The sequence below is a fragment of the Odocoileus virginianus genome, chromosome 3 (genome assembly GCF_023699985.2).
Source record: "Odocoileus virginianus isolate 20LAN1187 ecotype Illinois chromosome 3, Ovbor_1.2, whole genome shotgun sequence".
NCBI classification, from domain to species: Eukaryota; Metazoa; Chordata; class Mammalia; order Artiodactyla; family Cervidae; genus Odocoileus; species Odocoileus virginianus.
In genome coordinates this window covers 74007894-74032787 of record NC_069676.1, presented here as the reverse complement: position 1 = coordinate 74032787, position 24894 = coordinate 74007894, and the positions used below count along the sequence as shown (strand labels likewise).

General features: G+C 39.0%; 1 protein-coding gene across 5 annotated transcripts in view; it reads right to left on the bottom strand.

Annotated features, from left to right (window-relative positions):
* Positions 1 to 17206, bottom strand: part of TENM2 (teneurin transmembrane protein 2) — a 1355454-nt gene extending 1338248 nt beyond the window's left edge. For all 5 annotated transcript variants that reach the window (XM_070465745.1, XM_070465746.1, XM_070465747.1 and 2 more), the window contains exon 1: positions 16694 to 17206. The gene's annotated coding sequence lies outside the window, so the exon portion shown is untranslated. The remainder of the gene's footprint in view (positions 1 to 16693) is intronic.
* Between the last annotated feature and the right edge of the window lie 7688 nt (positions 17207 to 24894).

The window sequence follows — 24894 nt, the reverse complement described above, 5'->3', positions numbered from 1 at the left end:
AATTCACATTTTAAGGCAAGACAAAAAAAATTTCAACCTAAAACATTTTCTCTGTCCTCCCTTCGGCCTCCCCTGGCCCCTCTAATGTACTTTGTGCATCTGTATTATGTGCGAACCAGGAATCTCCAATGGCATACATACTGCTCAACTTTAAAGATCAATTTTCCTCCTTCTGGAGTTAGCCACATAACTTTTTACAAGTGATTATTACTTTCTTGATTTTAGAAAGTACCATGATGACACACCACTTGCCTCATACAAACAGCACATCTTTGGTGAACTCTATGTACAATGCCAATATATCTCTTTCCTTAAAGAAAGCGACTGGTGCAGAACAGACTGGTCAGATGAACTGGGGAGATACTGGGCTATACCTAATAAAAGTTCTTTACTTAAATACTTACTTATGATCTTTTTAATAGCACTAGCTATTTAACTTGCATTCTGCCTATTTTACAAGATTATTGTTGTTCACATTAGCAACTAAGCCTCAGACATAGCTCTATGAGATCAATTATTGTGACAGTGTAACTCTAGATATGGGAAGAAGCACGAAGAGGAAACTATTTTCCTAGACCAAAACAGACCAGTAAGAGAGGCAGTCTGGAGACTCTGGGTTACTGTTAGCAAGGCCTAGGACAAGAATAGAACACTGAGTGATCTATCAGTGAAATCCTTGACTGATCTGGGAATGAGCATTCTTGGTGCCCTGGAATAAATTAGTCATGAAATACCTCCCAGACCTTGGTCGAAATTAAGACCAAAACGACGGATTATAAAATAAAGAACATTGTTCACTATCCAGTTCTATGAGAATCAAGTCATTAGCCAATGCTAATAGTTGTTGACCTACAATACACTCTGAAAGGAATTAAGGGTGAAGATCAGGATAAAGTACTCTATGTTCTGGGTCTGGGAAAACTGGCAAACAGGCCTTCAGATAGATAGTTTCCAGAAAAATTTTTTTATGGACCTAAATGCTCGCATTTTCCCATGCTTAAAAAAGCACTAAAACCATTAACTAAGATATCTCTTCCTTGTGGCTAACAGCAACCTTCCACTGAGATGTGCACTTAATTGCAAGTACACCCTTCGCCGAAATCACATATATACTGACCTCCCTCTTTTCCTGTTTGAAAAAGTTCTCAGAGTTCTGTGAGAGATTGTCCCCCAGGTTATAAGCCTCAGTTTGGCTTGAATAAAAATTTTCCATTTCTTTCTCAGATTGACTGTTGATTAGTTTTTCTCATTGACAGGAATATAAAATAGGTATTAGGCTAAATTTGGTGCACAGGTTATAGTTCGCTGACCTCTACATAAACTAATTTTCCCAACTTCCAATAAGACACTAAATACTTGGCTTCCCTTTGTACATGGAAAATGATAATGATGTATTTTTCATACCAAAAAGATTACTGCTTTTATCATTCATATAGTCACTTCTAAAGCATCTTTTAAATAATGCAAAGGATAAAAAGTAAAAATAATTATTTAAAATATGTTCAGTCAAACTAAACATTTGCTGGACACCTAATTCAGGACTCTAATAATTCTAATTTTGCCACATTTATTGTTCAGTACCAGCATCTGTCCTTCAGTCTTATTTACGACAATTTTCCTATTTATAAAAGAATAGAACATGAATAATGTTAATTCCAATACATTTATATTCACAAAACCAACAGAACTCATTCAGCTACTCATGGTTCTAAAAAAATTAAAATCACATGGTAGATTCTTTCCGTGGTCCCAAAGGAAAAGAAATCCACGATGCTTTCACTCAACAAATATTTATCAAGCATATACAATGTCCAAGGCAATGCAAAAGGCAGAAACTTAGGCATGTGGACAAGATCTGTCATCTTTTTTGTGCATTCAAAAATCAGAATCTGAAGCAGTTAAAGGAAAGCTTCCATCATTATTTTGATGAACCTCAGAAGAAATGCAACCACCTTTATTCAAGGTTCAAGGTGACCCAGGGTTTTCAAGACCCAAAGTTCTCCGGAGAGCGCTACAGATTGACAGGCTCATCTGCTAGTGTTTGATTTGACATGAGATGCACGGGAAGACACGTAAACCTCAAGTGAAGAGCCTCATCTTAGGCAGTTCCATATTGGCCAGACAAGCGCAGTGGCTCAAGAAGGGAGGCTACATCTTCCTCAGCTCAGTTGTGGATTACTCTTTCTAAATTGGCTCCACACCTGTGATTTTCAGTACCTCGAGTACCCTCCAAATAACTGACTGTGGGGAAAACATAAAAGCCTGCTTTCCCCCTAAACATAAACCTTTTGGCTAACTGCCATTCCAACTCATGAAGGATATGCAGATCAGAAAATGGTAACTTCTGAGACTCCATCAGAAAAATGATAGATGAGATTTTTGGCATAGGGGCTGCCATCAGGCATTGAAACACATACCTTCTTCCAGTTTTGGAGACTGACAGGATAGATCTATGATACAAACTTGGCTTCAAGGGACCCTGAAGTCCTCAGCCCCAAACAGAGGAAAATCTGAGAAACTATATACCAAACTCTTCTTTTGCTTATTTTCGAAAGAAATGAGGAATCTTTAAAAAAGAGAGAGAGGAAGCTAAGATTATTACCTATCATCGTACCCTCTTTCAAGAAACTTGAAGAAACTTACAATCTGACTATGGGCAAAAGTTGCAAAAAAATGAATTTCACCATCTTTCAGACAGCATATATTCTGCTTTTATGTAACCAACTGCATGTACTACAGGGTCAGGAGATCTGGAAGTGCATGATAAATGTGGATGAAAGCTGATATTTCAGGATGCAAACACACGTGCATATAAAACACATACGGAGAGAAAGAAAAAGCAGCACAGTGAAGAAAAGATTATCTTTCAAATACACACCTATTTTCATAAACACCCACAGATACAGAAAGAGGGAACAGAGAACAAACCTATCATCTCTCAGAGAAAATGATTCAAGTCCTTTCAAACCTTCAGAAGCATGCTTTGAGTCTAGATTATTCGATGAGTCCTACATTACTATTTTTTCCAGATATACAACTGAAATCATGTCAGTCATGTCATCTGCAGCTTAAATTAGGCTTCTTTATCACCTGGAGTAACTTTCAAACCCTGCAACTGGCTTTGCCACTCTTCTGGTATCATGGAAAGTTCACCAGGTTGACATTTAATTACATGACTGAATTCCTAATAAGGATTAACAAAATGATGAATTTACTCTTCTCTTCTCCTCTCTCTCTCTCTCCGGTTTCCCCCATGAGTCATGGTTGGCCATCGACAAGAACAAAATATCTAACTGAGGAAAACTGTCTTCCACGCGCAGCATCTGTCTCTCTGGCAAGCTCTGTGGACAGTTGTGTTCTGTCTCTGGAACCGCTTGAGAATCTCTTTCAGTCTGTGCTATTAGTGGGCTCTCACCCTCCTAGGCGCTGCTTCCCACTGATCCCACTCAATTTGAAAGATGGATTTGTATATATTTATCCTTCTGAGAATCTGCTATTGTGCAAATATCTCAAATTGAGACCCCCGTGGGAGGGCGCGCACGACACAGGAGCACTTGCTTTTCTTTTTCTGCAAAATATCCATAAAATAGCTCAGCGGTTCCCAGGGGTCCGCTTCTGGGTATTATATAAGCAGCTTCTCCTTCAGAGAGGGAAAGAGACTTCAAGACACAGAAATAAAAATGCCCACAGTTTTCTAAGGGAATTTCAAAATAGCAAGTTGCTTAAATATCAAGGAAAGCACCTGGTTTCTCTCCAAGCCTAAAGATAGCCTGTGATCCTTCCAGAAAAGTAAGCAGGGGTGGGGGAATAGGGAGAAGCGGGGACGAGGAAGGTCATGACCAGCAGCCGAGAGACTGGGGAACACAGAGAATCATCTGGCAATGCATAACTGAGTAAGCTCTGTCGTTTTGGCAATTCTAGAAAAAGAACTTAGTTGAAGAAATTTTGTTTTTGGAAAAGTAGTTAAGGTGGAGGCATGTTTTGTAGGTATGATATTCCAGAAACAGCACATCTGTCTTGCTCTAATTCAGACCCCAAAATACTTCTGTCAGGCTCTCCCTTGCCTTCTTAACAATTTCTTCTGAAATCCACTTTTTTTTTTTTTCAAATAATTACTCAATCCTTAGACCCCCTAGAGGCTTCTGATTCTTAAAAGAATTAGAAAGATCTCCAGTTATTATTAGATTCCATTTTAGATTAAGAAGAAAGCAGAAAATGGGCAAGATAGGCCCTCCTTTATGTTGCCTGAGTTACTTTTGAAATTTGCTTCTTTCAAAGGCTGGAATAGCATGGAGCACCTTCAAACTATGAAAAAGAAGTCAACCGGACCAATTATTTGGAACTCTCGCATTGAAAGTAGAAATAATTTAACCACCCCTCCAAAGACCTAAAGGCATTTAAGAGAATCCAAGAAGCTCCATACGTTTCATATTTTCTAAGAATAACTGCAGAGCAAAAGATTAAGCCTTCAAATATCTCACTTACGTAAGTCTGACAACAACAAAAAATACACAGTGGAAAGGATTAATCTCAAACAAAACTAGGAAAAGAGGCTTTTGCAGAAAACTATTCCTCTGGCTAGATCTCTTTTGTTTACAATAAGAAGTAGAATTTGGACCCATTATGTATTCCTTCTTATGGGTCCCCTTGTGAATTGAGGTTGTTAAAGTAACATTGTAATTATCTTTTATCTATGGCATGATTTATTTATAATATGAAATCCCCTTTCACATTTTTAGTGTCTTAATAAGTGAATGCTCTCCTTAGCAGTTGAAAAAATTGTAACGCTGAGATATGAAACAAATATTTATTTCCTCAAAAAACTCTGAATGTGACTCCAATAAAAACATAGTGACATATTTTGTTTGAAACATTTAAAATTTCTGTTCAGTTTCAAAGGTCATATTTAAAGCTGCACCAACTATGAATATGAATAAGTTGTAGGCCATGCCTAAAGTGGGGAGTCTTTTCAAGTAAAAGACAAGACTTACTAATAGTCCCATTTGTTTTCCATTAAAAATCTACTCATTGTATTCACAGCAATCCACATGCCAGTATGGGAGCCTGCTTGGACAAAGCCTTTGCTTTGTGTGTATCAGATGCGAAATTTACTTAAATTCAAGATAATTGCAAGTGCATCTGCTATGCTTTGTCACTGGTCTATATGCACATTTCCACAGTGTATACAAAGAGCAATTATCCAACAACTAAAGAAAAAGAAACAGTCATTTCTGCAAATTGCAGCCAGCTCCTTTATCAAGGAATAAGTTTGTGCGGAAAAGAATGCTACCCCAAAACAATTTTTTTAAATAAAATGTATTCACTCACACCACATACATTAACTACACAGAACAAAAAAGGGAGCTTTTTCAACTGTTAAATTACTAGGTCTGAAACAAGGATAACTGCAATTTCAAATAAAATCATCTCACAAAACATAAAGTTCCCCTCTGGAGAAAAAAAACAAAAAACACAACCGATTTAAACCAATTTGATGCACTGCTTTATGTTCTTATTCTGGATTCATGACAAAATATTTCAATAATAGTCACCCTGTTTGTCACTGGGTTTTATTTTCCTAATTTGAGATATAAGTGCACAGGCACAAGAACATGAAGAAAATTCAAAATGGGATTATTTAAAATTGGACAATAAAAAATCTTAAAAGTTTTTGCTCTGTTCGTTAAACAGTAAATTCTAAGTGGACCTAAGTTTCATCAATTGTACTATCTGGTCAATGGTTCTCTTTCTTTCTCTCTTGCATTCTTTCCTTTTTATTTTCTTTTGCCTTTTTTTTTTTTTTAATTTTCATGAACAATCCCATTTCAACTGTCACATTCAACATGGCCACCATTCCTTCAAAGCCCAATCCAATTTTCAAACTTTTACACCTCATGCCAACGAAACAACATCAACGGCACTCCTCTTCAAGGACTTAATAGACTAAACTTGTTCTTTTAACAAATTCTCAAGGCCATCCAAAATGCTCAGAATAGAGAGAAAATTAATGCAAAGAGTAAAGAAATTTTTGTGATGATTGAAATCTATCACTTCCGTGAAATCTATTACTTCAGAGGCCATTTAGCTTCACCTTCATTTAAATATCTTCATTACTATTTTGTAAAATGTATTATGCTACCAGTCAATGCTATTAGTAAACAAAACAAAACAAAAAACTTTCCCTATTCCCCAAACTGGAAAATCATTACCATTAATATTTCATACAGCTGCATTAAATGAGACAATATTCAATATTTAACCATCTAATCCTTCAGTGAGTTATATTAGAAAATAACAACCGTGTGAGAATTCAGCCAGTCGGATTATTTTATGGGATGAACCTTTCCCGTTGTTAATAACACTTCAGTATGTTATGGTTTTTCAGCACAGAATTGTTACATTCAAGGCCGGAAAGAGATTTTGTTTCTAATTAATTCTCAAAATCCTTGGGAGACAGTGATGGAAGGATAAATATATTAACTTGGAATTGAAGAATAAAAGACTGAGCCTTCTGATGCAAAAGTTTTACTAGAAACATGGATTAGTTGTGTGGGTCCCACATCTCACTCTGTTTGCTAATAATTTAGTGAGGAAGATGTGTTTGGACCTCAGACAGTCTAAGTCATGGAAAAAAAGAGGCGCGGTTTTGTTTCTTTCAAGTACCACAATTACTCTTATTAGCAATTTATAAATAGAGAGTTGGTCTGATCTTTTATTTCAAATTCCTACTAATTTCTTTGCAGGCAATTATTCAGCCATACAGATGTCTTCTTTACAGTAATTTAAACAAATCTTCACCTTTTTTCATGCCATTTATCAACCTTATATATTTACACACAGGCAAACTTCAGCCCAATCTAAATAGATTATCTTTAATTTTAACATGAGCAGAATTCAAACGCATCATGTTTCAATATGGCTTTTGGTGATAACAAAAAGAATTCTTCATGATGAACATATTTGAGACTGGCGCGTGCCAAAATCAAAAGCATTTTGCTTAATACATTTACAACAGGAATGTTCTCCAATCCATTTTAAGCAAGAGAGAAGTTCTCACCTCTGTTTGCCTTTCAAGTTCATCCCCTAAGGTCCTGCAGGTCCCTTATTGTAAATATTTGCTGGGGAATTTTTATTTATGTTTTATTGATTGCCTCTCCCCTTTTATTTTCAAGGAATTCCACCACTTATATCTTGCTCTAAGTCTTTTTGCCTCATGATAGCATATGAAAGGGCCAGACTATTGATTTATCAGACTTTCTAGTTATAGGGATGTGACACTTGATCAAAATGCAGCCAACGGGATGGATGAACCAGATTAGAATTTTGAGTCAAGAGCCAGAGATCCCCACTACTGAGAGGACAGTGGCTCCTTCCAGGCCTGGTACAAACAGTCACCTACCCAGGGCTGCAGTGCTAGCTGATACTAATGGCAATAGCAGAGCCCAGTGTCGGGGATGCGGAGAGCTGCAGCTGGGCACCCAGTGTTCAGTGGCAGGAGCACAAGTGCCTGTTTCCACATATTTCCTGGGGACTCGGTGCTCCCTGATATCTTTCAACACATTCCCTTTCTGTTTATGTTTGCCAGAATTAGTCTCTAACTTATAAAGAAGAACAAACCCAATCCTACAATTGAAAATAATAAATCAAATTGCAATTTTATTCTGTGCCGGTGAATTTTAGAAACTGTTGGGAAATGAATGAAGAGAGCCTGCAATATTGCAAGTTGTAAAGAACATATTCTTATCACAAAGACTAGGGAACTTTCTGTCCAGAAGGACTCCTGCAACAAATTAGAAATGATCTCAGAAATTCTCAGAAATTCATGGATCCAACAGGAAAAGAGCCAAGAGTCAAAGTTTAAAAGAAGATCCCTTCCAATTTTTCTCAGCCATTGCTTCTCTGATTCAGATCCACCAGGAACAGAAGATGGAAAAGAAATTTGATGGTTTGGCTATGATTTGCTGGAAATGAGATATGCACATCTTGAAAACCACAGCAGGGGAGAAAAAAAAAAAAAACAAAACAGGAGCATTAAATCAGAGCCTGACCAGTGCTATCAAAAGTCAAAGCTGACTGCTGGAAGTCCAGCAAGCCATTACCTGGGGCTGTGGAAAGGGTCAATGCTCTGTGCACTTCTTTCCCAGCCACTTTCAGAGCTATTCACTGGGTACTTTTCAAGAATATTACCATTCTGACAAATGACTGATAAGAGATAAATTTTAAAAAGTGAATAAGTTTTGAAAAGTAAATCCCTAAACCTACATATTCACCATATCCTTTCAAGTACAACTGGGAACATATTCCTTTAGAACAGTTTTCAATCATGGGAACACTTGGAAATTTTCTTACTGTCCCAATTCCTATCAATTTCCAAAACCCTCCAAAAAAAAAAAAAGCAAATCATAAATTGATTCATTGGTCATAAAAAATGTAAATTGACAGCTCTGAGCCATGGAACCATTCATCCGCTCACTGATTGCATTGACACAGGTAATAGGCATGTCCTAAAAATGACCTGCATGAGTATCTGCCCTTACTTTGAAACCTAGATGTTAACCTGGCAAGAATCCCTAGTTTAATACTAGCCCTCTGGCTTTATTCTTAAACATGTCTGCTATATCTGAATTTAAAAGAAAGCAAGCAAGCTGAGAAGTTATATCCCTGATCTGGCTCAAAGCTAAGCTTTTCTCAGAGTAACGGCACTTGGAGATCTAGGATAATGCTATTAAAAGCAAAACAAAACAAAACTACTTCTAACTTCTGAAATTAAAACATTATATTATACATGTGCATATGCACACACGCACACACACTTTTGCCTAAAGACTGTAAGCTTCTAGACCAGCCAACCAATCATACACACATATACACACCCAAATAGTATATGATTCTGTGTATACCCCATGGGGGCTTAATAAACAGTTATGAATTGACTGACAAGAGGAAAAAAAAACAAGAAATGACAACCTTCAGGGTAGCCGTAACACAATTTTAACTTGAAAATTGCCCAGAAATAGACTTCACAGTCCATGGGAACATACACAAATCATATAAAAAGAACCTATGCCCCTTATATACCTAGAGAGTCCTTAGTGAAAAAATCACTGTTGTAGGAAGGAGAGTTCAGGCTCTTTACCTATTTACTGTTTGGCTTCTTCACTGAATTCAGCTGAGAGCAACTTTTTTTCTTTCTGAAATAACCTTTTCCACAGAATAATTTTTAAAATACAGATTAAACGCAAAATTTACCTCATCACTAATATTTTCTTGCGAGGTCAACAGGTATAAAATCACCTTTCCTTCTCAATTCTCAAGACTCATGTTGCCATTTGAATTTCTCTGCAGCCAAATGTAACAGAAGCATCATCTACAAAGCTTACATAGTTTCTTCAATAGCAGCATCTCCAAATAAACAGGAATTAGCAATAAATCATAACCTGCTCATTGTCTTTTCTCTAAAGGATGCACTGATAGTGTGCCACAATTCTTAAAATCACACTTCAGAGCTTCCTTCAAGACAGTCTTCAAATACCTCAAGCTCAAAGCGGTTTGCTTTTCTCCCTCAAGTTCATATGCATGTTCTATCTTAAGGATGTGGATAGAACAGATAATTTAGTTGTCTCTGGAAAGGATCATATACATAGGATGATGCTTCTGTTTCAATTTAGCCTTGTCACATTTACTTGAAATGGTTGTTATTTCAGTTACGGTCTATTTTGAAGAACAACTTCCACACTGATAAATTTCCAAAAATGTTTGATGAGAGCAAGTAGGGGAAAAAATAAGAAATAAACCCTGCTTAAAATTGATCCCATTAATCTGGGATTGGGGGGGGTAGGTAAAAAGAGAAGAAAACATTTTTGATTGAGGTAAGGAGTTTTTTAGCAAAAACACATGAAACAAAAAATAAGTCTGTATGTCTTTACCATCAAAGGTCAAAAACAAAATCTATTTTAATTCAATGCTTTCATAGTACTCTCAGCCACAGCTCACTGCAGTTACATGTACTGGTCAATCCTTTGCCAACATCATCGTGCAGGTCCCCTTATGCTACCCACCTACTGTATACCCCATCCCATCCCAGTGCCCCACCCCCACCCCGGCTCATCCCACAGTTCAGCTTATAGCCAAGAGGTGGGTTTGGTCATCTGCTTCATAGGATAAATTGAGTTCATTTTCCAACATACATCTTTGAATACCTAAATCATTATTTATTTGAAAGTGTACAGAACTCCTTACATTTCTTCCTAACATTACATCTAGTGGTTAAGAAAAAGTCTGATAACTACTCTCAGTTTTTTTTTTAGATTTTCCTATGTTAAGCCAAACTCGTATTTTGGGGTGATGTTTGTTTCTCAGTTTTCAGGTCTCCCACATAGATAGCAGTGAGAAAGGGTAGGGTTGTGGGTTTTTTAGTTTGTTTCTTATTTTTTTTCTTGTTTTCTTGGCACCTCCTCTGGACTGTAAAAAGTAATGATTGATCATTTTTCCACAGTCATCCATGGCCTTCTCCATGGCCACATGTAAATGTGCCGATGGATAATTAAGCAACAGACACATCCAATAAATATAATAAATAAATTTGATTTTTTTCCCCTTAGTAATTGGTTTCATCTGACTGAGTCTGATTATGTGCAGGGATATATAAACAGGATTAGAGAGGAGAAAAATTAGATGCTAGGTCACACAAATTGCAGAGCCCTAACCACTGTAAAATATTTGTGCAATAATTATATTATTATTCTTAAGGTTAGAAAAGCACTTTGCATCTTCTCCAGGACTTTAGGTGAGGCTAAAAATAAAATGGGTGGCATGATTATTATCATAAGGAGATGGTAGCCAACTATAGAAGACATTTTCCTTTGGCTTTCCCACAAAGTCTCACTGCCTTGCCCGTATGCCTCCATTAAATCCATGCAGGTAGTGCCAAAGTTTGACTGAGGTCTCCAATCCTAGGGGTCATATCACATCAGACTACATGAATAGACATGAGTTGGGCATATATAGAAGGCAGAGAATGAGAAAATATTTGTATACATTTACAGTCTGAGCAAATCCTAAAATAAAATAAAATTAAATCACTTTTCTAATATAATCTCAAGTGACACAAAGAGCTTCTTGTATTTAAAAAAGAAGCATCCACTTCTACTCCCATTTACTTCCTTAGACATCACTTTGGCATCAAATTACTCTTAACCATAAGATCTAGCTCTTAACAGAACATGGTACCTGGCCTGTCTTGGGTATTTAAAAACTGCTTTTTGAAGGAATTAAAAAAAAAAAAACTGAAAGATTGAAATATACTTTCATGCAGCTTTAATTTGCCTATATTCTTTCTAGGTAATAGGCAATATCTACTGAAATGTGTTACCATATACTCTTACATTTGAAATGGTTTAGGGAAAATATCACAGTTAATATCACAAAGTCTGTTACAATAAGTTCTCTAATAATAACTATGATTTTAGCTATGTAGATATTTACCGTTTGAATTAACCATAAATGTGGACATAGCTATCTTCTTTAATAGTTCAATTTCATTCTTAGAAATAATCTAAGAATCTAAGTTGACTATTTCAACATTTAAAATGAAATTTTGAAATGGCATATATTAAAAAAAAAAAACCTGTTATAAATACAGCAAGTAGCTTATACAATTTTGTGAATTTTTTTTTAAACAGTATGGGATTTTTTTAACCTTTGCCAAAATCATTTCTATTTAATGATGTATTTCTTTTTCCACAGACACTCTTATTCCTCTAATTAAAGGAGGAGAAATGTCAAAACATTGAGTATCAGTAAAATCCTAAGCAATAATAAAAATGACATTTAAACATAAGCCTTTTCCAAGAGAATCCTCCGGAGAATTGTCCTCTTGAAAGATTTTAAATCAGTATATTATGGTTAGTATCAATTTTATCTTCACCAAGTGAATTATATTCTCCAACTTTAGTTTTTGCCTCCTAATATTTAAATTAAGGATTGGGGAAACTAAACAAACAAAAATGACTTATTCTTTTGGATCAAGTTCATAAATGATTTTTTTTTATTTTACAAGACCCACAACTCACTTTTATATATTATAAAATTATTACTTTACCATGGTCATATTATTAGAAATGACCATACAAAATTCCTAATATTTTTTTAACAGGCTTAAGCCTCTACACCTAAATAATTTCATCATGAGGACAATTAAATAGACTATCTTTTAGAAGAATGGGTCCTAAACTTTTATAGATCTGCATCATATTCCAGAAATCACAAAGTAAGGCAAAGATAGAAACAACTAAGCTAAGAAGTCCAGCATCACGTTTATATTAGAAAAACCTGTGGCCGAATCGAATTGGGGACAAGAGAAATAATGGGGCATCCTCATAGGTGATCTAAACAAGTATCAAGGAAAGGAGAGCCTTCTGTGAAAGAACTTCAGTCAAAGCATAAGAAGTCTAAACTTTTAAAGAAACCATCTCTTTCTTCTCAAACCTCGCACTCATACTTTCCAAGACAGATGCAGGATATGTGGTACCCGCCACCCATATGCTGGCACTGAGATGAGGAACACACTCAATCGTTCCATCAGAGTCAAAGATCAAGTCATATTATCCAGGGTGGGGGGAAATCTTTGCTGGGGAACCTAGATTTTATTTTAACATATTAGCTGCATTATTTAGCATCAATTTCTATTCACTAAATTTACATGAAAAGAGTTAAAACACCTGCTCTCGCTTTACTCACGCTATTGCTGAAAAGCACACAACCATACCATTTTTCTGATAATCCTTTTTGTCTAAAAGGTTGGTACTGTAATGCTCTACTTAGGAGAGGGGGACCAATTTAATCCTTTCAGCAAAAATGAGAGAACTTTATTTGCAAACTGTTTCTTAAGGTGCTTCATTTTTGCCACGAGGAATTCCTAAGAAAAGGCTGCAATGCTTCAAGTTCAAAATTACACTGGAGAATGAAATATACCAAGCAGACTACAGACAGTGAGTAATATGAATTTGAGGGAAAAGACTTTATACCTCTTCAACTTCATAAAAATCTTTTAGAAATATGAACAGGATACTTGTAGCAGAGCTAAAATAATACATTAAGTAGTCGTTTTCCTTTGTTAGAGAAAACTATATATATATATGTATTATATATATACATATAATTTACTAGTAGTACAATATTCTGAATATTGTGACTATTCCTTTAACAAAGAAAAAGCGAAAGCAGGAGTATAAGGAAACACTTTGACAAAGCTACTATTTGCTCTCACTGGACACGACTCATAAAATTACTGTTGATTTCACAAAATTTTAAGGGGGGTACTGTCTAATTAGATCTTACATTTTATCAAATATTGTTACATTCCTCTTTCCATTAAGAGCATATGAAAAGACAGCCATTCCCCCCCACCAAAAAAAAAAATATTCTTACAATCTTCCCTGAAGACTGAGAAGCTGTTGTATGCACTATCAGTATAGAATGGAAGGTTCCTCTTTGTGAGTACATCAGGACTCCTAGAAACCAGTAAGTCAAAGAACAAAACTGTTGCTTCCTACAGTGATGAGAGACAAAAACATATGCTTTTCACATAGTCCCATTTGAGCTGGCAGTCTGATGTAAGTTTTGTCTCTTTAAACTTGACTTGCAGTTTGCGTTCTTAAGTGGAGAGGGATAAAAGGGCCTTGGCAATGCCCTTGACTGTATTTCACCAGAAATCACTTCTCAAAATTAGTCTACACAGAACAGAAAACAATAGGAAAGCTCACCAATACAGGTTTTCCTCAGACACACACAAGCAGTGCCGAGTTCCTTTCAATCACACAATGAAAAAAAAAAAAAAGAGTAATTACTTTTAAGAAACGTTCAGTAGTTCTAGCATAATAAACACTTCACACATGAAGAAAAAACTCTACTCTTATCAAAGTGAAAATAGCCACCTTAAAAATACAGGCAAATATATTGTCATTGTCAAGTTCCATGAACCAACAGGCTCTTTCTACACAGCCTTCTCTTCCCAAAAAAGTTACTTTCTCCCCACATCAGATGCCATACATGTGGAAATGCTGAAATTCAACACACACACCAATTGAAGGTAAACTACCTAATGTGCCAACAAACTTAGCAAGAGGATGGTATTATTCTGATACATTAAACTGAGATCAACACCAGGCACAGAAAGTTAAAATGAGCTTAGTTACGATTTAATGGGAAACTTAACATCAATAACAATAATAAGAAAACCACCAGCAAGCCACAAACACTAAACTACACAGAACCTTGTAAGAGTAATTCAAAACCTAGCTGACTGAATAGTAATCTCACCAGACAATACACCCAAAATGCAGCTATGTTTAATATTTTAACACAAATTCTCTGAGCTTTTTCGAAGTTGCCAGGAAACTAGAAGTAGAAAGGGTAAAAACAAACCACAACAGGAAGGAGTATGTTCTTTAAATCAATGGACTCTTGGTCTTCATAACTAGTGAAGATCCTGAAACTAAAGCTAATTGTGCTGCTTCATAAATAAATTCATGCACTGAATATATTATATAACAATTAGAAATCTTGCTCCATGAGCCACGTGAAATGACTCCTTAGTTTGGTCAGTTGTCTGCTTGTGCCCCTGTGTGTGGAATATGCCAGAGAAATAATTCAGCTGCTTAGCATGGAGTATATTGCTTTCTGGTTTAGGTCCTAGAATGAGAAAACCATGCTTTAGAAGACTTGGGTTCTTAGGATCATATTTACTATATGAATTCATTTTTCCTTGGTACTCAGGCAAATAAATGCTTCAAAGACAACTGTGGTCCTAATGAATGGAAGTTGGGCTTTTCCCTCCAACTTGATCAAAATGGTAAATGGCAAGGGTCCATATAAATATTTTAAATAGCAATATTGCCACCTCCAGGGACCCAGGAATAAGCTGAACTTGCATTCTAAATAAAATGTCTTATACCATTAGCAGACTACAAAAGAAGAAATAAGCTTTAAATCTAAGGAACCCAGTCCACAATTTCCAAAAAAGCTTTTGTCAACACAGGCAGCTCAGAACAGGTGAATTTGCATGGTGTCTTGAAGTAGGCTTTCTTTTATAGAAAAGAGGGTCTGACTTGAGTTAATTTACAGTTCATTTTGTTCCAAGTCCTAAGCTGTTTTATGCTGTTCTCCCAACATCAGCTAAGTTTACATGAAAACAAAGTTGAGCAGTATCATTGCAAACATACTCTCTGCACTTAGGTAATTGCTGGTCTATGATGTGGCAACCAAATAGCAAAAGCAGGCTTCTTTAAATACCAGTATTTTCACTCTGTCAAACGTGTGAGCTTCAGAGTATCTGTGAACTGGATATCCCCATCTGAGTCTAGAGTTCAGAGCTCCTCAGGATGCTAACACACACAGTGGAATTGCAATTGGTTCTATCCCCAACTTCCCTCCTTACATTTAAGCTGCCATTATTTTAGCTTCTCTGCCCATGGCTTGGCAGAAATTTTCACAACTATAAACTGATTTCTTTAGAAACTGCTAATGTGCCTTCACTTCGTGACCCTTCAGCATTTCTACTGAACTGGAACTGAAAACTTAGGGGGATAAAGAGCAAAACAAACGAAAAATGGTTAACTGCTAAAGACCCTCCGAAGAACTTCAATACGAATACATCAAAGAACTGTTCTATGTTAATTTTTAAATAATATTTAAAACAGATTCTGGAAGCAAGAGTTACACAGTCAGTTCTATTAAAAAAAAAAAGAGTTAAGAGTTCAATTTGCATGCATTATGCTGGCTATTTAAAATAATGCTATTCCATGTGGATGGCGGAAACTGCCCTCCCCCTCCCCAACTGACAAGATGCCACTTCAAGTAAGATCTAAGAAAGGGGTGGTTTGGGGGTTAGAGATTGTTGTACATGTCTCGCAGTTTTGCATAAAACAATACCAGCAATCTCTCTCCTTCTCCACAGCCCTAAATTTATTAAGTAAATTCAGCAATAGCTCAATCACTGGAGACCAGGACAGTATGTGATACACTAAAGCACTTATATGTTTATTATCTTTGCAAGCAACATGAGTAGTGGTGTCTATAACTACCTCCTGCAAATCTGCAGCGATGTGAGGCAAAACAGCATTTTTAAGAATTTCCCTTTTGGAATGCAAATGATTCTGCCTCTAATTTTGAATATTTTAGCCAGCATGTACCATACAGTAGTTCTGGAACCACTGGCATCTGTCATGCTGTCAAAACTGAGTCAAAATGCATTGTAATCCTGAAGAACGATAACGATAAACATCAAAGCAATGTTAAAATGCATCCTAAAAAAAAATCCCTATAATTGCGATGAACATTAGAGAGAAAACGGCAGTCCTTCTGCAGGGAAATAACAGCCTGCTCTACCAATCTTTCCCCTCCCCCTTGAAACTCATGCAACTAATGATGACCTCCCGAAGTGCCGAATTTAAATGTTCCAGCATTCATCTGAGGATGAAGGGGGGAAAAAACATAGAAAACCACGAAACAAGTTGCAAACTGCACAAACGCAGAGAGAGAGAGAGAGAGAGAGAGAGAGAGAGAGAGAGAGAAGGGAACTGCAGGCTGATTCAGGAGCGATTGCAGAATGAGGAGCAACAGAAAGGAAACAGGGAAGAAAGAAAGGGGGGAAAAGCCTTAAGCATTAAAGAGTAAGAAGTGAAAAAACATTTACCAGCGGCTCGGTCAGTAGCTTCGCTCCCTGACACCATCTACATAGAGAGATAACTTAGCCTAGAGTCTTCGGTCCCAGCTCGCTTTGGAGCAAAATTCCTTCACTTCGAGGGGGTAACACACGCCCTCAAGAAAGAGAGAGAGAGGGAAAGAAGGGGAAAAATAATCCCGAAGACCAAGGCAGGCTTTCCCCTCCTCCCTCTTACCCGCCCCCCGGACTCCCCAAACGGTGCTCGCTTCTGCACAGTTCTGCCGGCTGTGCCGCCGAGCTGCTGCGATGCTGCCGCGGCGGCGGCGGCGGCTGCTGCTGCTGCTGCTGCTGCTGCTGCTTCGGAAACGATTAGGAGGAGGACGCCCAAGCACGACCTGAGCCTGCGAGCCACCCAGGACCAATGTGCAACCTGCTCTGGAAGCAAACCCATAACACACGCACGCACACCCAGTGGCTCCTGCACTGGAGCCCCCGCGCGCACACACACACGCGCCCGCCCGCGCGCAGTACAGACACACAGACACGCGCGCACGCGCGCACACACACACAGAGACACAAACACACACAGACACACGGAACGCCGCGCACCTCCCGCCCGCCGGCGCAGCCCCTGAACGGGAGTGCGAACCAATCCCTGGCCCCCGAGCGCGCGCACAGGCCGAGGCCGCCGGGGCTGGGTGGTGGCACTGGGGGGCGGCAGCTGCTGTGGCTCCCGGGTATGGGACTGGGGAAGGGCGTCACGGCCGCGAAAGAGGGGCGTTGGGGGCTCGTGCACCCCTTTGTCTGCAGAGCGATCCCCCCTCGCCCAACGCTCCCCGCAACCAGGCACAGCGCGAGCTGCGGACGGTGTAGAGTTCAGTTTCACTGTGGGGTTGGTTGCGGGAGGTTCGGTTCTCTGGCTGCGCGCATCGAGGTTCCACCTCTGCGAAACCCCAGGCACCGCAGCTGCACCCGGATCTCTGCACTCAGGGGAGTGCACCCCGAGAGTGACCCGAGCTTGCCTTGGGTTCAGATCACGCCGACTGCTCGGCTGCAACCTCAGATTCCACCTTCCAGGGTTAGGAAGCAGAGAGGGGCAGAGCGGAGCGGTGGTTTCGAGAGGGAAGGGAGACTTTGCAGAGCCTTTAGCCCCTGCTGACCAGCCTCACCTAGGCTGCTCAGTGGCCCTGAACCTGTCTAAGGTGGTGCGGTACCCGGGAAGCTAGGTTTCCACACCTCAGAGGGGAGTTGCTTTTCTTCCTTCCATAAAGGGAATTACAAAAGGAAGCAATTCCCGGCCCAGGAAAGGCTGATTCAGTTACAGAGTAATTGACAGAAAATCCAGCAGGGCCTGGCCGTGGTAATAGTAACAGCTAACAGGTATTGCTTACTTATCCTGTGCAGGCTTTGTGCTATGCAGTGGCCATGAATTAACTGATTGTATCTTGTCCAAACAGTATCTGATTAACCCTTGAAGGAAACTGAGGTCGCAGAATATTTTACCAGCTGCTAGTCAGTGATAACCAATGCATCTGGGAATCTGAACCTGCAATTTAACTCAGGCACTGGAGAGAGAATGCATTGCTTTGAAGGGCTCTAGGCATTTCCAGAAAAGTAAAGGTCTACTGGATGTTTGCATGATAACACCCTCTAGCCTTCAAGCTGTATCCAGCGTGTCTTCAGCAATCTGCAAGTCTGAAAAACTGCATATCTGCAGTTTGCTTAATGTTCTAATACTAATAATATTCAAAATACTCATTTCTTGACTATGTACTCTGAGTCACCCTTTTAATTAGGCTCAGCAGACTTGCAATCATAATCTTTAAAATAACTCTGTAAACAAGCTATCCTTACTTCCATTTTACATATGAGGAGACTGACCCAGGGATGCCTTGTGACTTTCTCAAGGTGACAGGGCCAGAATAGGGAGGGTGCGGTTTGGTCACTTCCAAGGTCCATTTTTACAATGCAGGTATCTGCCTATAATGCAGGAGATCCAGGTTCCATCCCTGGGTCGGGAAGATCTGCTGGAGAAGGGAATGACAACCCACTCCAGTATTATTGCCTGGAGAATCCCATGGATGAAGGAGCCTGGTACAGTCCACAGGGTTGCAAAGAGGTGGACATGACTAAGTGACTAAGCACGTGAGGTCCATGGTGGTTTTCCTTTTTTTTTTTAAACTGAATTATGTGTCTTCCTTAACTGTATCTTGAATAAAGTCATGAGATGAGGGCACAGCAGTTACTTTTTATTTCATTCAACAAATGCATATTGATTTCCTATTAACATTCACTCATTCAAGAAATATTTACTAAGCATTTACTTCCTTCAAGGAACTTAGAGGTGACAGAAGATCACAAAGACACATTCCAGAACTCTTTGTGTTTATAGTTTGAGAAGATAGCAATCACATGCTTATGATGCTGATGCTGAAAGCTTACTAGGAATGAATGTCCTTCCCTTCCCTATTCATCTAGCAAACTCCTAAATGTCCTTTGGTTTTCTACTCCAGTTTCACTTCTTCAGGGAAGCCATCTGTGATCTCTCTGGCTAAATTAAATCTCCCTTAATGTAAGCTTCCAAGTCATCATGTCAATTTTCTTTTTAAAAATTGTTATGGTTCCCATTTTCCATTAGTTCTGTGATTTACCTAGTATAGTCTTCCCAATCCATACAACTCTCTAGACCATAAGCCTCAACAGGAATGTGTCTTTTTATTTCCCACTAATCTCATAGTCTCTGGTAGATATTAAACTTGCTTTTTGTTTTACATGTGTGTGCACATGTGTACAAGCATACACACAACTCTTGGAATAGGAGTAATGATTCTCGAGGTAGGAACTGTTTTGTTGTGTTTTGTTTAATAATATTTTCATGTCAAAGATGAGTGACGCGAGGCTGAGAGAGGTTAGGTGGCTGTCCCCAGGTCACGCGTTCGATAAGTGGCAGAGAAGGATGCTAACAGCTCTAGCTGATGTTTAAGTCCACGTGACTCACACACAGGCTCTGCTGCTTGGCTCATGTTTTCCAGTAACCAGTCAGACTGTGCAGAAGTGGCTCATGGGAAATATAGTAGACGGATTTCTGGAGGTGGCATTACAGGGAATACAGAGATAATTTAATATTGTAGAAACTGAAAAGACCTGCAATAGGACATTAGTAATCCACTACTGAGCGCCCACCATATGTCAGCCTTCTTGTTCAGAACTTTTTTAAAGCTTAACAATTCTGGCTTCTGGCTCAATGCTATTATTCCCATTTTACAGACGAGGAAAACAAGTCTCCCCCCCCCAAAAAAAAACAACCCCTGCTAAACTGTAAACTCCAGAGGAAAAACTGAAATATCTATTTTTATTTTCCATTTTATACAACTTGTTGCTGTTGTTGTTCAGTCACCAAGTTATGTTTGAGTCTTTGCAACCCCACAGACTGAAACCCTCCAGGCTCTCTGTCCATGGAATTTCTCAGGCAAGAACACTGGAGTGGGCAGCCATTTCCTACTCCACGGAATCTTTCCAATCCAGGGATGGAACCCACATCTCCTGCATAGGCACTGAGTCACCTGGGAAGCCCACGCTATCAAACTTTAAACTGTCTCTCACTCTTTCTCTTCTCTCACTCACACACACACACACTATCAAGCAAATTGTCCAAGGTCTTACTACTAGTAAATCAGGAGCTGGGATTTGCACCTGAGTCTGTCTGACTTCAGTGTTTCAGAGCAGATTGGGACTAGAGGGTCATTATGGGGTTTGCAGCTTAACCAGGCTATTGTATCTGAGAAGGTATCTGTGTCTACCAAGAAAAGCCACTGAATGTTCTTTTCTTTCCCATTAAATCTTACAAGGAATCTGAGATTCAGAGACCGGAAGTCATTTGATCAAGGTCACAGCCAGTGTCATCATGCTAAGCTGGGTTTATACTCTGGCCTCTTTCACGACAGACTTGTGGTGCAGAGTGTCATGAGTGGCAGACAGAGTAACCAAGATTTTCAGGCGTTTCTGGCTGGGGAGGGAGGACAGGGACCTGGGAAGTCCTTGGAGGAAATGCTGCAGAGAACCAAGCGAACCTCTGACACCTCTCTTCCCATCAGTCACCATTCCTCCAGGTTCCATTTTTGTTCAAGCCTCTGCTCCTCTGCCTTTTCAGGTCTCACCTTGAACTTGATGCCTCCACCACCTCCCCATTCATTTGCAGCACCAGCAATGGCTCCAAATCACAGGAAAGTGAAAACTGCATTTCGTATGGTTGGGCTCCTAACAGACTACTGGGCTTGTTCAGTGACTAGGGGAAGCTTTGATTACAAATAGGAAGCTTTTTGTTAAACACCTTTCCATTTTGGAGTATTATAGGGGATGGTGGTGTGTAGCTCTTTGTAGAGTTTCCCAACCTATAATAATTCATACTATAAAAATGAGATGTTCAGAAACAGAAAAACATCTCCATCCCAGGCATTTTCTACCCTATCTCTAGTATTCACCTCCCTGCCCTGTCCTCCCCCTGCACAAAAAATGTACCCACAAATTGTGTCCATGTATTTACATACCTTAGAACCACAGACATATACATCTAGCTATTAATATAAATACATAGCGGTCCGTGACTGCATATAATTCTCCTGCAACTGTCTATTAATTTGCCCTACACTGAAATGTTACGAATAAAGTAAGTGAGGGGTTGCTAAGAAAATGTTAAATATTAACCCTCTTTCCTTCTCCCTAAGAATACAGTTATTCCTTGGAGAATGTTTCAGATGGCCGAAAGCTCTCTGGGATTCTCAATAACCCCCTCCTGTGTATATGCTAGGCAGTTGATTTTTCTTAGGAGAGCAGCAGAATCTTGAAGTCACGGTAAGACTTGAAGACACGTTAAGAAAGTCATGACGGCAACCTTGAAGGAAAGCTGTGTTGAAAACTTGAGATGTTAGTGAATGTTCTGCAGTGGCCCTCAGGACAGGAACTTTAAAGTTTTTTGACAAGTGTCCTAATAACTCTATTGAGAACTTCCAAAGAGACTGGCAGAGTTCTTCCCCATCACAACTTTCTGAGAAAAGTGCAGCTGTGATCCCCATTCTGTAGATGAAGAAACCAGGGCTCTGGAGGAGCAAACCATCTAAAGTGAAGTTACACAACTAGAAGGCAAGCTGAGACGCAAACACAGGTCTGTCTGGTGCCATCACCTGTCTGGTGGGCTCTGGTTCCGCCACCTTGAATTCAGGACACCCCACTGTGCGTGCAACCAGATGTGGGGAGCGCTGGTGGGCAGGGTGGAGGCTAACAGGCTTTAGGTGTGCACAATACTCCAAGGGTATTAATATCTCTATCCTCCTAGGAAACTACACACAGTTTAGACAGCCCCTTAAAGGAGTGCTGTTTAATCTGTCAAATTAGAAATCTGATATATACATCATATACCAGGGATATATGAGATACACACACACACACACCAGGGAGCTTGGTAGGAGGACTCAGTCACACGACTGTCATTGGGGAAAAGGCTTCTGCGTCCCCTTTGACAAGTCTTTCTTCCCTTGCCTTTAAACAGCACTGCAATGTGGTTGTCAACCACATCCTAGGTCAATCACTCTTAACAGACAATCTCTTAAATTTCCTAGAATCCTTACAGAGGGTATTCTGAAAAAGTCTTCCTTTCCTAAAGATGGGAAATTTAGAAGTAGAGACAACCTAAGCTTGTTAAAATCACTGCACTTCTCCATGTTGGTTTCCAGTGTCTGTAAACATCGTTTGGAAAATTCAGTAGATTTCTGCTTTCGAGAGATGTCAAGAAGGATCCTCAGAATGTGTTTCTATACAGCCAGATTAATTTGGTGCAAAGTATTGACAGTTCAGCCATGTACCAGTATTTGCATTTTTACATAGGCTACACCTTGTATAGAGAAGGATAACAGATGACCGTCTTGGTTCTATAACTTAATGCTAGAGATTGTATCTTGTACAGTAATCATTCATCTTTCCAGAAATCAGTCAGATAAAAGGAATGATGTTGTGACCTTGCATAGTTACAATAGTATCTGAATTTAAATTCTGAAACCCCCTCAAATAATAGCTTAGAGCCTACATATTTTAATTTTATGTAATATTCTAACAGGTCTGAATTTACAAGCCTATAGGGAATTAGAAGACAAGAGGTAAACTGCTCTTGTTAGAAACTTAATAATAGCAAGAAATAGAAACAAATAACCAGAGAATGAAGGAGGAGATAAAATTTAAATTTTACATAGAATGTTTGAAAAGCTTAATTTTCAGGTAAGCCTTCAAACACCACATTTCAACAGAAATTCTGTGTATCTTCAGATTATATAATTGTAGACCAGTATACGGTGTTAATGTTATTGATTCAAGTCCATACTTGATTGCTACCTGAAGCCACAAAAATAAAGCCTACATTCCTCCACCTATCACTTAAGGTTCTCCATGGTGTGGCCCAGGAGTGGCTCGTAACTTCCCCTCTGGAACAAAGGTGTTTCAAGACATCTGATTAGACATAATACTAAGTGAAGCAAGTCAGACAGAGAAAGATAAACACTCTATGATACCATATAATGGAATCTTAGATGTGGAATCTAAAATGTAGTATGAATGAACTTACTTGCAAAACAGAAACAGGCTGACAGACATAGAAAACAAACTTTCGTTACCAAATGGGAAGGGTGAGGAGGGATAAATTGGGAGTATGGGATTAACAGACAGACAATACCATATATAAAATAGATGAGCAATAAGGATTTACCGGTTAGCACAGGGAGCTATACTCAATATTTTGTAATAAATTATAGTGGAAAAGAATGGGAAAATATATAGATATACACATACACATGTATAACTGAATCATGGTGCTGTCTACCCGAAACAAACACAATATTGCAAATCAAATATATTTCAATTAGAAAAAGTGACTGCCTGGAGAGAGGTCTCAAGATGGATTTGAACACCATATTCCCATGATCTACATTGTTCTGAGTGCTGAGATGGATTATTTGATCCAGTTAGTGGGGCTGATCCAATATAGTGCTATACATGCCATGTGTTTCCCAAACATAGAACCAATTCTCCTTTCCTATATTATGTCCACTAACCTTCTCCCCCAACCTCGATTCTAGTAAAAAATTAATGATTCCCATACAACCATGCTTTCTTTGTCCATGGATTTCCTGCTTTGTTTATACTTTATCTGGAACAACATTGCCTCCTTCACCATTTCCACAAGGCAATTCCTCTTCAAACATCCCACCCAGGTGTCATCATCTATTCCTAAAAGTCTCCCCTGAGTGCCCTAGCCAGAAATCCTCTTCTCGTTTTCTAAAAGTAACTCACTGTAGGTGAACATCATGTCCCCCTTATATTAAAGTTACTCATGCTCTTGTCTTTCCTCCTGGACAACAAATTTCTTGAATGCGATAACCCTATATGGATCACTTTTTAATCCATCACCATGAGTTACACAAAGACTTTCCCTGAATAAAGTATCTGCTATAGGAGTATATATAAATGAATGGTGGATACTCAATATTTGGTGAATGAAAGAACACAAAGTTATAATTACTACTCTCCTGCTATGTCATAAAGAGATAAAGTTGCATTTTGTAGGCAAGAGAGTAGAGCTAATGCTGGGCAATTCCTATGAGGAGCTAGGCTCTAAGGATATGGCAATAAACTCTCAGCTCCCAAGGTGCTCCCAGGCCAGTACAGGAGACAGGAAAGTAGATGGACGAACAGGTGACATTGCTACTTGACACTCATCAGGAATTTTTGTTTTGACTTTGCTGGCAGGTCAGTTAAAAGCTGAGAAACAGAGTAGATAAGAGCATCTTAAATAATGTTGTACCATATTGAATGTCAAAGAGCATCATTCAGTTCAGTTCAGTCACTCAGTTGTGTCCGATTCTTTGCTACCCCATGAATCACAGCACGCCAGGCCTCCCTGTCCATTACCAACTCCCGGAGTTTACTCAAACTCATGTCTATCAAGTCAGTGATGCCATCCAATCATCTCATCCTCTGTCGTCCCCTTCTCCTCCTGCCCCCAATCCCTCCCAGCATCAAGGGTCTTTTCCAATGAGTCAACTCTTCGCATGAGGTGGCCAAAGTATTGGAGCATCATTATAAGGGAACATTTTGTGTCTATGTGTATGGGGGTGAGTGTGAGTGTGTACTTACATGCTCATGCTGGCTTGGCTGCACAGTCAGAGGGGTGTGCAGCAATTTCCCCA